Here is a 13134-nt window from a genome sequence, read left to right on the forward strand (position 1 = left end):
GAGCCATCCTGCTTCCTGCCCTTCCGTTTGTCCTTCTGAATGCCCAGGCGCTTTTCCACCCGAGAGGCAGCTGTCACGAGGTTATCAAAGCCGCCGGCAATATCCACATTTGCGACAGCACTCTTCAAGTTCCTCCGCAGTCCTTTGACAAAGTAACTGGCAAGCATTTCATCCGAGGGTCTTTCATTACCCTGCAGTCTGGCAGCCAATCCCCGAAACTTCTGAGCATAATCCTCCACTAACAGATGCTTCTGTTCCATGGCCTTGATCTTTTTGACGATATCAGTAGGAGTTTTCTCCTTCCTGAACCGGGCCAAAAACGCATCCTTCAAAGCATTGAAATCTGCAAAGTGGGCCAAGCCATATTGGCTAAACCAACTCATTGCTACCCCCTCCAGGGTTGCGGCAAACTGCTGCAATTTCACCGGATCTCCAAAATGGGCAGGGTACCCACTGGCTTGCCATCGGGTCTCGAATTGAGCCACGTGACAGTCTGGGTCTTCCTTAGGCTTTGCCTTAAATTTGGCCGCCTTAACCGTTGGATTGGGTGGTGGTGCAGCCATGTTCACAACTCCTGGTAGCGGATTAGCTGGTGGCAGACTTTTCAATGGATCAAATTGCAACCGTCTCTGACTCCGAACAGGCGGTCTGGACAGAAATAGGGCACCAACAAATTGATGCAAATGACGCCGAGCTTGCTCCGGGCTAGCGACATGCTGCCCCGGCCCTTCTGCAAGTGGTGTCGTATGCTCGACAGCGTCCGCCTCGTCCACGCCGGTCTGCGCCAATTGGCCCTCAATTACGCCAGCAGAAACCGACATAACCGCCACAGGTGGCCCTTCCGCAGCATCACCGCTTCCACTGCTAGAAGCTTCCGACCTGTCATATCTGCGCTTCCTGGCTTGTGCCCTCGTGAAATGAATGGGACTAGTTTGCCGCTCCCGATCTGACATTCAGGCGAGACACAAACAGCACAGCACAAAACAACCCCATACCCAACAAAACAAGACAATGCTGAGTATGCGAACACCGCAGGATCGCCAATGTGTATCTGGGCACTAAATGCCTGATACTTGGTAATGGAAATATCATAAAGGAACAAACACTAGCACAAAGACATTCCCTTTAGCAGAAAATCATAACAGTAAAACGGAATACGAAACATCATGCAAAAAATCCACTACACACAATAATCCTGAACAGATGATCAGAATTCATTGACATCATAATCATGTAAGGGATTACATTTCCGCTTCCTCCTCTTCTACAATTCTGAATATCAGTTATGCGCCTTCCCATGATCAACTAACTATATCTCTTCATATCTCTCCCTTCTCACGAATTCCTAAGCAACTACCCAAAAGGATCATTCACATATATAGAATTCGGATATTCCAACTTAGGTAAAGTTAACCCCTAACAAGGGTGCTGACCATACGGTGCTCGGGCTCTCGGTCTCTGAAGATACCCACACGTACGTTAGGGAAGATATTGGAACAAGGAGTAAGAGTTGTTTTCTGAATTAGGGCATGGATCTGGTTGGTTGACCTTACTGGTCCTCAACGGCGGATGAGTCAATGGCTCTTTTATATGGATCCCTTGGTTGATCTTGCTGATCTTCAACGAAGATTCCATTTTGATATGTGAATATGTTGCCGGTTACTATGAGCTAGGAACTATCGAAAAGGCCCCTGAGTGAACAGGTGGTGAGCGTTCTGGTTGCCAATGATGCCATAGGTACACTGATGAAGGAATGATTGGAAATAAGGATTTAACTAGAGATTTTGAGGATTGTAATCAGTGACACTATGGTTTCATTAAATGATTGTTTTTAAGGCTGTTGAATCTGTGAAAAAGGCAATTTCATATTGGGTGCGTAAGTGGTATGACTAGTTTTAAGATTACATGAATATCCGGCTAGGGGGCCTAGGAACTCTTTTCCCTGGTACCCGAGACAACCTAACCAAATTCTTTATTGGATCCTATCACTATTGTGGTTGGGCGGTTGGCTAACGCATGGGACTGGATAGGCTGGACTGATGGATCCCTAAATTGAGACTCAATTCTATTTTGGTTCAGTAGATGAAGTAAATCCCGGAAAAAAAATGTTCTATGGAAAAGAATCAATGGCTCTGCCCCTCAATGAGAAAAGCGTTGGTCTCTATGATCCAAGCACAATCTTTTCCGTGAGCTGACTATGGGACTTACGGGTTTGGTCAGATCAGTTCAGTTAGTTAAGGCTTTTGACTATGTTAGAGAAAAGTTATCCTAGAGGAATCGCGCGTGCTTTCCTGGCAAGGGATGTTTTTTTCGGGTTTGGTTTTGGAAGAACCGATGGATTGGTCTCTTGTCTGAAAGGCTCCGAGTGTGGGACCCTGCCCCGCGCTGTCGTGACGTGGCCGGTGTCGCTGGGAAAGTGCGAGACTTCTGGCTGTGAGAGTAGCTTCAAATCCCACCAAGAAAACACAAACACATAACTCTTCAAGGAGCGTAAGACATCTCCATTTTTGATGACATATACATGTGCCAATTCACTTCAATCATTCCCCAAATTCAGCTTGATGATTGCACATAAATTGTGTATCATGAGCATGACCAGTTCCAAGCATAGATCTCCTGTCTTTTCCAAGTGCCTCAAACATATCACATGTAGACATAACACAATTTACAAAAGATTTCCATATACATGTGACCATTCACATCACTTAAATCTTATATTGCCAACTCCATCATTTCAAGATGTCTCTTGATCTCATGAAAACCTGCTTTCAGATTCCAACAACTCACAAGGCAAAAGATGACACATGGCATATGTACATCATATTCATGTGATTTTTTAAAAAAAACTCCATGTCTAACAATCCGAAATCCAGTGCTTTTCTATTCCATGGTTCTCCAAAACAATATATACTCTATACGATTTTTTTGAAATCGTAAGTAACAAAATAAACAAAATACTTATCTCAGAGTAAAAAAAAGAAGTGAACTCATGAATTTCTTTTTCCCCATATTCTGCTTCGCTTCAGTATGCGCCAATTTCAGCATTCACAAAGGTTCTCATTTCATTTCACTTGTATACTGTGAGAATTTTGAAGAACATGACGTTGGATAGAGCTTTAATTTCTCTTTAATTCGAGCCCCAGGATGCCCTAAACAGTAGCGCTCCTCACAATTTCTGAGTTTCTGGTTCGATTCAGCTCTGGTTCTCTCCTTCCCCCCCGTTTCTGCATATCCCCTTTCCTATCTGCGTTTTCTGGTTTTTCCCCTTTTCTTTCCCGCAAGAGAATCGGGCTCCTACGCCTTTTGCAGCTAAAATTTCGAATTTCCCCCGATTCGAATACACTGCGCCTCCTTTTTTTTAGCTTATTAATCGGAAATTTTCTTTTTTTAAAAAAAAAACTCTTTTGCATGCCACGCAAGCCGCCACCTTGCGTCTGCACTGCTGCCCCTGGTTATGCTGCCCGATTCGGTGGCTGTGCTGTGGTGGCTGCTTTGTGGTACCCGCCATGGATGAGAGCTTGGCTTGAGCTTGGTTGTTCCTTTGCTAAGGTAGCTGCCACAGACTCAATCAGCTTGGGGGGCCGAGCATCCAAGTACTCTAGCACTCTGTTGATGTCGTTCACTAGGCGTTGCACTAAGGTGCAGCTGAAGTCCTCTCTGATCACCACCCTCAGTAGACTCACATGCTGTGCATCCCGGAGCCATAGTGTAGGCAGCCACAATCCAACCATACCTGCGAAGGTTGTCTGCAATCTCATACTCATCGTGTTCGAGAGAGAATGCCACCACTGGCACGCCCACCTCCTTTGACAAAATATCAAACCTCCCAATCTTGAGAATCCCGTCACACAACATCTTGGCATTGGAACGGCAATTGTCCATTATACTCTTGTAACCCTCAAACCCTAGACGGATGAGCTGATAGTACTCTGCAATGATTTGGCTAGCTCCTTTGGAGAAATTGAGAGTGAAGGTGAGCTGGTCTGCCCCAAGGTAGTTCACGTGGAAGATGAGCTCGTCTGGCCCAAGGTAGTTCATGTGGAAGATGAGCTCCTCTAGCAGGTCTTTCTTGCTCTTCCATATTACCCACCCAATCCCTGCGTACACGAGGCCATACTTGTGACCACTCACATCGATGCTCCTCACACATGGTAACCTAAAATCCCACTCTATCTCCGGGTACAAAAATGGTACCACAAAACCACCGCTGGCCGCATCCACATGAATTGGAGTGTCCCATCCTGTTTCCTTGTTCTTTTTCTCAAGCAGATCATTCAAACGCTTCACATCTTCAAACTCCCCATTGTATGTGGAACCTAGAATCGTGCACACACAGATGGTGTTCTCATTCACTAGCTGGACTGCCTTCTCAGGATCCATCACATAGTATCCATCTCTTAGCCTTGTTCTTAATTCTGGGTGGTGGAAATGAAAGCCACCACCCAATACCTTTCCCTCCATTAGCTTCATCATTGCCTTATTAATGCCCAGGCCAACCCCGAGCCTCCAACAGTGCATCTCATCATACAAACCCAGAGCCTCCTTGTTTTGCTCATTCCGAGTAAGAACAGAAATCATGGCATTCCAAGACACGATATCTCAAAAGGGCATTCTTTCAAAACCAATCCTTACATCATACATGCTCTCACATTTCCATACATGTTGAGAAGGGTGTTCCCTACTACAAGGTCTACCATAAGCATAAAACTCCATAATTCACACCACACTTATGTACATAGGCTTTGAGACATGGCTCAGTCTCAGCTCGTCTTATTGAACCTCATTTACAATATGAGCATATGTACTTAGGCATCATATAATGACTCAAGTCATGGCACTTAATCCCATGCATCTGGATTTGCATTTAATGGCCTCATATGCATGGTTTCACACCATAGACGTGCCATGGCACGACATCCACCCCCTCTAAACCTGCACATCCTCTGGTATGTGCCAAATCATCATCAAGATCCACATATATCTGGATGTTGTCTTCATCTTCTACATTACCAGGAAGATCATCCTCTTCCTCTTCAACCATATCCATACTATCACTGTCAAGCCTCTCATCCTGAGTCTCCTGTGAATCAAAAGGATCACTGTCATGCCTTCTTTTAAACATCTTGATCCTTTTGCCTGCTACAAGATTCTTTATCTTTGTTCCATCAAGCTCACACAGGGTATACGTGGCATTTCCATGCACATGCTTGACAATGTAAGGGCCAAACCATCTTTTTGCAAACTTTCTTTGAACAGTGAACTGGTTGTCAAGGCTACTATCATACATTAGGACCCAATCACCTTCTTCAATAGGTTTTGGCCGGAGTTTGTGTCTTCTATCAAATCTTTCTTTATTTTTCAACCTTGCATCTTTCAAACGAGCTTTAGCAAGCTCTACATCTTCAGGCCTCCTCTCCAGCTGCCTTATTCGCAATGCAAGGAGGTCTTCCCTGTTCAATCCTTCCACCCAGGGTAATACATTCCAAGTTGGAACTACTTCTTCAACTGGCATTATTGGCTTCTGACCATACATTAATTCTGCAGGCATGTATCCTGTCACTCAGCTATGAGTTGTACGGTCAGCCCACAAAGCATATGGTAGCAGCCTTGGCCACTCTCGCATTCTTTCTTTGCATGCCTTAGCCAAAGCTTTAATGATTGGAGGATGTCCTCGCTCACTTTTACCATTGCCCTCAGGGTTGTAAGCACATGTTAGGGAAAGTTTGATGCCAATTCTAGAGAAGAATTCCCTTGCTTCTTCAACATCTAGCTCACCGCTATCAGCTGTTATTTTCCCAACACAACCATACCGGCAAATCACATCTTCCAAGAGAAATTTGCATACTGTTTCCGTACTCTTTGTTCTAAGAGCACGCCCTTCTACCTGATTTGTCAAATCTTCTCTTGCAAGTGCTATGTACTGCATCTGCCAAATTCCCAAAGGCATTGTAACTAGATCCACTACCCATTTGTAGTGCATGGCAGGTGGGTAGGTTGGTTGCAAGCCATCACGATGTCGCACATTTGAGTACATTTGACATACCATGCATGTTTCCACATATTGGGAAATATCCTTGTACATTCCTTTCCACCAATATCTTTCCTTTATTTTGGTAAAGGTGGCCCACACACTTCGATGTCTAGCCCAGAGACTCTCATGGAATTCTTTCATGAGCTTCCCTTGAGTCTCTTTATCACATATGACTCTCTGTGGCATAGCATTCCTCTGCTTAGGATGCTTCCACAGGTACCCATCCTTTAGAAAATACCCATATGCTTTTCTGCGGATCCTCTTAAATTCTGAGTCAGACCAATTTTCCTGTCTTATCAAAGTACTCAAGTATTGACCAATAAGCAACCAATCTCCTTCATACATTTCCTCAGTAAAAGACTCAAGTGCATTTGATAAGCAAGTATGGTGCCCTTTTGCATATGCAGTAGTATAGAACTTTGTACCTACATCATCAATGTCACTAATCATCCCTTCTTCATCTTCATACCTGGCTCTTGATATCATATCTGCAACTGGGTTATCTTTTCCTGCAATATGCTCAAACTCAGGATTTAGTGACTTGATATAGGCAATCCACCTAAGCATAGCGATATCTGGAGTGGTGCAGCTTGCAATCATCCCAAGGAGTGGCAAGCAATCAGTTTCCACAAGTACAGATGCCCCAATAAGATACTTTTTCACATTTTAGAGCAGTGACTATTCCCCATAACTCCCTCTTGATCTGCGGATATTTTCGCTGACGAATGCTTAATACCTTTGCTCCAAATCTGATTACATACCTGTGATCATCCTCATCACTCCACAAAAATTTTTTATTTTTCCTCAAAAGTTGATAAAGAGGATCTGCTACATGTGCATAATGTGGGATCCATATAACATAAAAGACACATGCACTAAGAAATCTCCTCAGCTCTGTAACATTAATGCATATCTCTTTCATTCTTTGTATTGCATCTATCTTGGTTGGACAAGATCGGCATCCATTAGTACTACAAAGATGCCCCACGATTAGCACTTCACCAACCCCAAACGCTGATTTTGATCCAGACAAAGTAAGATTCACCTCTTCAAGCCTGGATAGAATCATATCACAATCTTTTATATGATTTCCCACAAACTTGCGGCACCCCCTCGAATCCAAATCCCCATCTTTATCTTTCTCATCACAGCCTTTTATTGGCACATCATCCAGAAAAGGCATAGTTATTTGTGGTATGAAGTCTCGCAAGACTTTATTCATTCCATTCATCATATGCGCCACTGAGTTGGTGGCTCCCTGTGGTAAGGTACACATCCTTACCAATCCCAAAGGGGTTTTCATTGTGGTCAAGTCCTTGCTTTGTATATCCAGCTGAAACTAATCATATCCCGAATACAGATCACCCATAGAGTATATAGCTTTCCCTGCAAATGCTTCTGCAAACTCGTCCACAATCGGACCTGCTCCCACATTCCTGATTGTGACCTTGTTACATATTGCATGTCTTGAATGAAGCGCAATGTTCCATTTTTCTTTGGCACGGTAAACCATCTGTTGGAGTATGGAGCGCATGATGGCTCCAAAATTCCCATCCTGATCTTTTCTTTTAGTAATTCCATCAGCTTGGGCAAGAAAGCCTTTGGTACTGGAATCGGCCGCCGCCGCAGGTTCCAGGGCACATGTGGAACAGTGAAGATCACCATTGGCGCTGTTACACTTGGATCAACACAGCCTATCTCATGCGGCTGAAAAGCAAAGGCTATCCCATGTTTAACAAGCATCTCCTCAAAGCATTCCCTTTCAACTGGCAACAGAAAATCCTTTTCACCAATCTTCAGCTCTTTTAGGGTTTCCTGTGTAAACTTATGCCCAATTTTCTTCAGATTTCTGAGATTCGGTTGCATAGAGGCTTCATCTATTTTCTCGTTGCTTCCTGGTGGCAAGGGCAAGGCAACTGGTTTCACCTTCTTTGCAACCGTTTTATACTTTGTATCAACATGAGCATCCATCTCACAATTCATGTTTTTACATTCCATCCCCTCAAATTCCCGGATTATATCATACATCCCCATAGATGACACCTCTATCATCTCATTTCCACCCTGTAAGCATGCTCTTTCCATAGCAAAAAGCACACCCATAGTATCCACAAATGACACCTCATCAAGCACCCCTGAAATAAACTCATTCTTCTCCAAAAGACCACATTGCTCAAAACTTTTTTGTTCATTTTGTACATGTCGACGCATGCCACGCTTCAAATCCTTGCTTTTTACAAAGACCAGTGACCCATAGCTAGAAAATCCCTGAAAATTTGCTGAAAAGTTATTTACATTGATTGAGTCCTACGAGAACTCATTTTCCCTTGTACCATTGGAATCCCGCTTTACAATGGCACCTGGCCAAAATCCCTCATCTCCCTGTAATTCATGAATTCTCTGTTTATCTTTGGGAGTGACTGTGCTCGAAGAGACTCACGGTTCCTTTCATGGTTAATGCAAACTGTCAAAAACTGAACAGCTTTCTTGCCATCTTTACTCCTTATTCTTGCATATGCCGAGCCATCATCCAAAACCTTTGTTTCCATCCTCACAGCTGTAATGTAGGGTTGCCCAAGGATGAGGGGATACGATGACATCTCCTGAACAAAGAAGTTCTGATCATCTTTCACATCCCCTATAGTTACCCTTACATTTGGACAGTCTGCATAGAGCTCTCCAAATGAGTTATTAGCTGCTTTAATCATCCACCCATGATCTACATCCATTGGCCACTTACATTTGTTGTAGAGATTTTTAGCCATAAGATTTATTTCAAGCCCATGATCGATTAGAGTGACATACGGCTCTTCCAAGTCACCTATCTTGACAAGGGTTTCAGTGGTGGCCCTTGCCCAATGGCTCCTAGAGTAATGACTCTTTGTAAGAACTTCTTTTTCATCATCCTCTTCCACAAAGCGCACTTGTCGTGCCCCTTCAACAGAGTGATTACATTCCACTACATTCTCTCTCTCTTCCTTTTGCTGTATCTGTACTCCATGAGTCTTGGAAGTGCTTGTCTCCCCTTGTGATTGAATAGATTCAATTATGGACTGCCTTTTCCTCCGTATAATATCAATTATCTCATCATGGAATTCTTTCTTTGCAATTCCCAAGACTTCCCCTAGTGTAAATTCCACCCTACTGTTTAGAATCCTCTCTTCAAGCACCTTTTTGAGATCTGTTGTTGCGGCTTCAATATCAGATTGAAGCTTGTAGAGTGGACTTTTCCCTTTACCCTTCTCCTTCTCATGCTTCATTTTTGCTGGCACTTCTTCCATTGATACTTCCTGTGGAGGTCTGCTATGCAGTGGAGGCATATGTGATGGCCCAGGATCCTTCTTTTCACTACCAGGGGTGACCCTTTTTGATGGCCCACCTTCCTCATTTTCCCTCTTACGCTTTTTCTCTACCCGTGCCTCATTATTCTGGCATTTTGCAATGTAGGCATGAACAGATAAAGAATCCACAGGCTCTTCTCGGCCAGTCTCAAGATGTATACAGTCACCTGCCTCATGCAAAGCCTGTTTAGACACCTTCTTTGATGCAATTAGCTCCATTGTTGATGGCCAAAAATCTTCATTCTCATAATCTTCACCATTCTCAGATTCCTGCGTTGATTGACCAGCCTTTAACCCATAGGTTGCTACCTCAACCATAGAGATGGCATGGCTAGCAGCCATATCCTCAACCAGCTTTTTCATCCCTCCTTTCCCAAAGTTTGTGCTTAATGGAAGACCAGTCTCTGTAAGGTGGATTTTCCCATCTTTGAAAAACACAAGTTGATTTCTAAGGGCTTCCTTATAGCTAGCACAGTCTTTCTTTGCATGTTCTAGGTCATCACACCATATACATCTGAATGTAAACCCTTCTTTGCTTTGAGGCCTTTTCATAGAAGCCTGCCCTAATGGTATCCCTTTTTCTTCAATCCTGGACATCTTCAATTTTAGGTCTCGCATGCCCTTAATAAGCTCGTCCATCAGCCCTTCTACCTTTGGGATTGCAGCAGCTGGTTTTGGTAGATTCTCAGGGTTAACAACAGTTATAGGAGTTGCCGAGCTCATCACCATTTTATCCCTCCTTCGCTGTCGCTTTGCTAGCATGGTGACCGCATCCTCGACATCATTCCAATCATTCTTTAGCCCTTGCTCTGTATCCTTATCCTCAAGGAGAATTTCTAGTTTTTCTTGGAGATCTTTCCCAGCTGCTTGTAAGAAAAGCTCTGTTTTTTCCCTGTCCAAGGTTGTTCACTCTATCCTTGACAGCTGGGCATAGCGCTTCTCAAACTCTCTTAGCAACTCTGTGGCAAAAATTCCCATTTTGGGTTTTGTGACCCATTCCAAGAAAGTTCGTTTGGTCACCCGCTCGGAATCCTCCATGAAATATTCATCCTTCAAATCAAGCTTGAACTCCTCCCAATTTCTGCCACCATGTGCTGCCTGTAATCCTCTTATGCGCTCTCTTATTTCAGGAACACATACCAGCTCAAAGCTTCGAACCATATCCTCCTCAGTCACACTGTTGAGTTCCATTTCCTTTGTGTAATTGCGTAGGTACTTTGTGATGTCCTTACCATCAAATTGATCCACCTTTTTCACAATTGACTGCAGTGCTTTAGTCGTGGAAATTTGCCCCCTCTCAGCAGCTTGCTGCTGCTGTTGCATATACATAGTAAACATCTGAAACATTTGCATAACCCCGGGGTCAAAATGAACCCCCTGTCCCTCAGGATTCTCAACCATAGCTTCCCTGTATATTTCACCACACTCTCACCCCAGCAGTTTCACATCGGGTTCACCAAAAAACTTGTCGTGACGTGGGCGGTGTCGCTGGGAAAGTGCGAGACTTCTGGCTGTGAGAGTAGCTTCAAATCCCACCAAGAAAACACAAACACATAACTCTTCAAGGAGCGTAAGACATCTCCATTTTTGATGACATATACATGTGCCAATTCACTTCAATCATTCCCCAAATTCAGCTTGATGATTGCACATAAATTGTGTATCATGAGCATGACCAGTTCCAAGCATAGATCTCCTGTCTTTTCCAAGTGCCTTAAACATATCACATGTAGACATAACACAATTTACAAAAGATTTCCATATACATGTGACCATTCACATCACTTAAATCTTATATTGCCAACTCCATCATTTCAAGATGTCTCTTGATCTCATGAAAACCTGCTTTCAGATTCCAACAACTCACAAGGCAAAAGATGACACGTGGCATATGTACATCATATTCATGTGATTTTAAAAAAAAAACTCCGTCTAACAATCCGAAATCTAGTGCTTTTCTATTCCATGGTTCTCCAAAACCATATATAGTCTATACAATTTTTTTGAAATCGTAAGTAACAAAATAAACAAAATACTTATCTCAGAGTAAAAAAAAGAAGTGAACTCATGAATTTCTTTTTCCCCATATTCTGCTTCGCTTCAGTATGCGCCAATTTCAGCATTCACAAAGGTTCTCATTTCATTTCACTTCTATACTGTGAGAATTTTGAAGAACATGACGTTGGATAGAGCTTTATTTTCTCTTTAATTCGAGCCCCAGGATGCCCTAAACAGTAGCGCTCCTCACAATTTCTGAGTTTCTAGTTCGATTCAGCTCTGGTTCTCTCCTTCCCCCCCGTTTCTGCATATCCCCATTCCTATCTGCGTTTTCTGGTTTTTCCCCTTTTCTTTCCCGCAAGAGAATCGGGCTCCTTCGCCTTTTGCAGCTAAAATTTCGAATTTCCCCCGATTCGAATACACTGCGCCTCCTTTGTTTTAGCTTATTAATCAGAAATTTCCTTTAAAAAAAAAAAACTCTTTCTCATGCCACGCAAGCCGCCACCTTGCGTCTGCGCTGCTGCCCCTGGTTATGCTGCTCGATTCGGTGGCTCTGCTGTGGCTGCTTTGTGGTACCCGCCATGGATGAGAGCTTGGCTTGAGCTTGGTTGTTCCTTTGCTAAGGTAGCTGCCACCACAGACTCAATCAGCTTGGGGGGCCGAGCATCCAAGTACTCTAGCACTCTGTTGATGTCGTTCACTAGGCGTTGCGCTAAGGTGCAGCTGAAGTCCTCTCTGATCACCACCCTCAGTAGACTCACATGCTGTGCATCCGGTCGGAGCCATAGTGTAGGCAGGCACAATCCAACCATACCTGCAAAGGTTGTCTGCAATCTCATACTCATCATGTTTGCTCTTGTCCTTGAGAGAGAATGCCACCACTGGCACGCCCACCTCCTTTGACAAAATATCAAACCTCCCAGTCTTGAGAATCCCGTCACACAACATCTTGGCATTGGAACGGCAATTGTCCATTATACTCTTGTAACCCTCAAACCCTAGACGGATGAGCTGATAGTACTGTGCAATGATTTGGCTAGCTCCTTTGGAGAAATTGAGAGTGAAGGTGAGCTGGTCTGCCCCAAGGTAGTTCACGTGGAAGATGAGCTCCTCTGGCAGGTCTTTCTTGCTCTTCCATATTACCCACCCAATCCCTGCGTACACAAGGCCATACTTGTGACCACTCACATCGATGCTCCTCACACATGGTAACCTAAAATCCCACTCTATCTCCGAGTACAAAAATGGTACCAAAAAACCACCGCTGGCCGCATCCACATGAATTGGAGTGTCCCATCCTGTTTCCTTGTTCTTTTTCTCAAGCAGATCATTCAAACGCTTCACATCTTCAAACTCCCCATTGTATGTGGAACCTAGAATCGTGCACACATAGATGGTGTTCTCATTCACTAGTTGGACTGCCTTCTCAGGATCCATCACATAGTATCCATCTCTCAGCCTTGTTCTTAATTCAGGGTGGTGGAAATGAAAGCCACCACCCAAGACCTTTCCCTCCATTAGCTTCATCATTGCCTTATTAATGCCTAGGCCAACCCCGAGCCTCCAACAGTGCATCTCATCATACAAACCCAGAGCCTCCTTGTTTTGCTCATTCCGAGTAAGAACAGAAATCATGGCATTCCAAGACACGATATCTCAAAAGGGCATTCTTTCAAAACCAATCCTTACATCATACATGCTCTCACATTTCCATACATGTTGAGAAGGGTGTTCCCTACTACAAGGTCTACCATAAGCATAAAA

The 13134-nt window shown here is 43.8% G+C and overlaps 2 pseudogenes; both read right to left on the reverse strand.

Moving 5' to 3' along the window:
- Positions 1-3452: 3452 nt before the first annotated feature.
- LOC147606718 (glutamate decarboxylase pseudogene) lies at positions 3453-4473 on the reverse strand (annotated as a pseudogene).
- Positions 4474-11900: 7427 nt separating this feature from the next.
- LOC147606719 (glutamate decarboxylase pseudogene) lies at positions 11901-12900 on the reverse strand (annotated as a pseudogene).
- Between the last annotated feature and the right edge of the window lie 234 nt (positions 12901-13134).

This window comes from Cibotium barometz, chromosome 57, assembly GCF_041138505.1.
Source record: "Cibotium barometz isolate CiBa-2024 chromosome 57, ASM4113850v1, whole genome shotgun sequence".
NCBI lineage: Eukaryota > Viridiplantae > Streptophyta > Polypodiopsida > Cyatheales > Cibotiaceae > Cibotium > Cibotium barometz.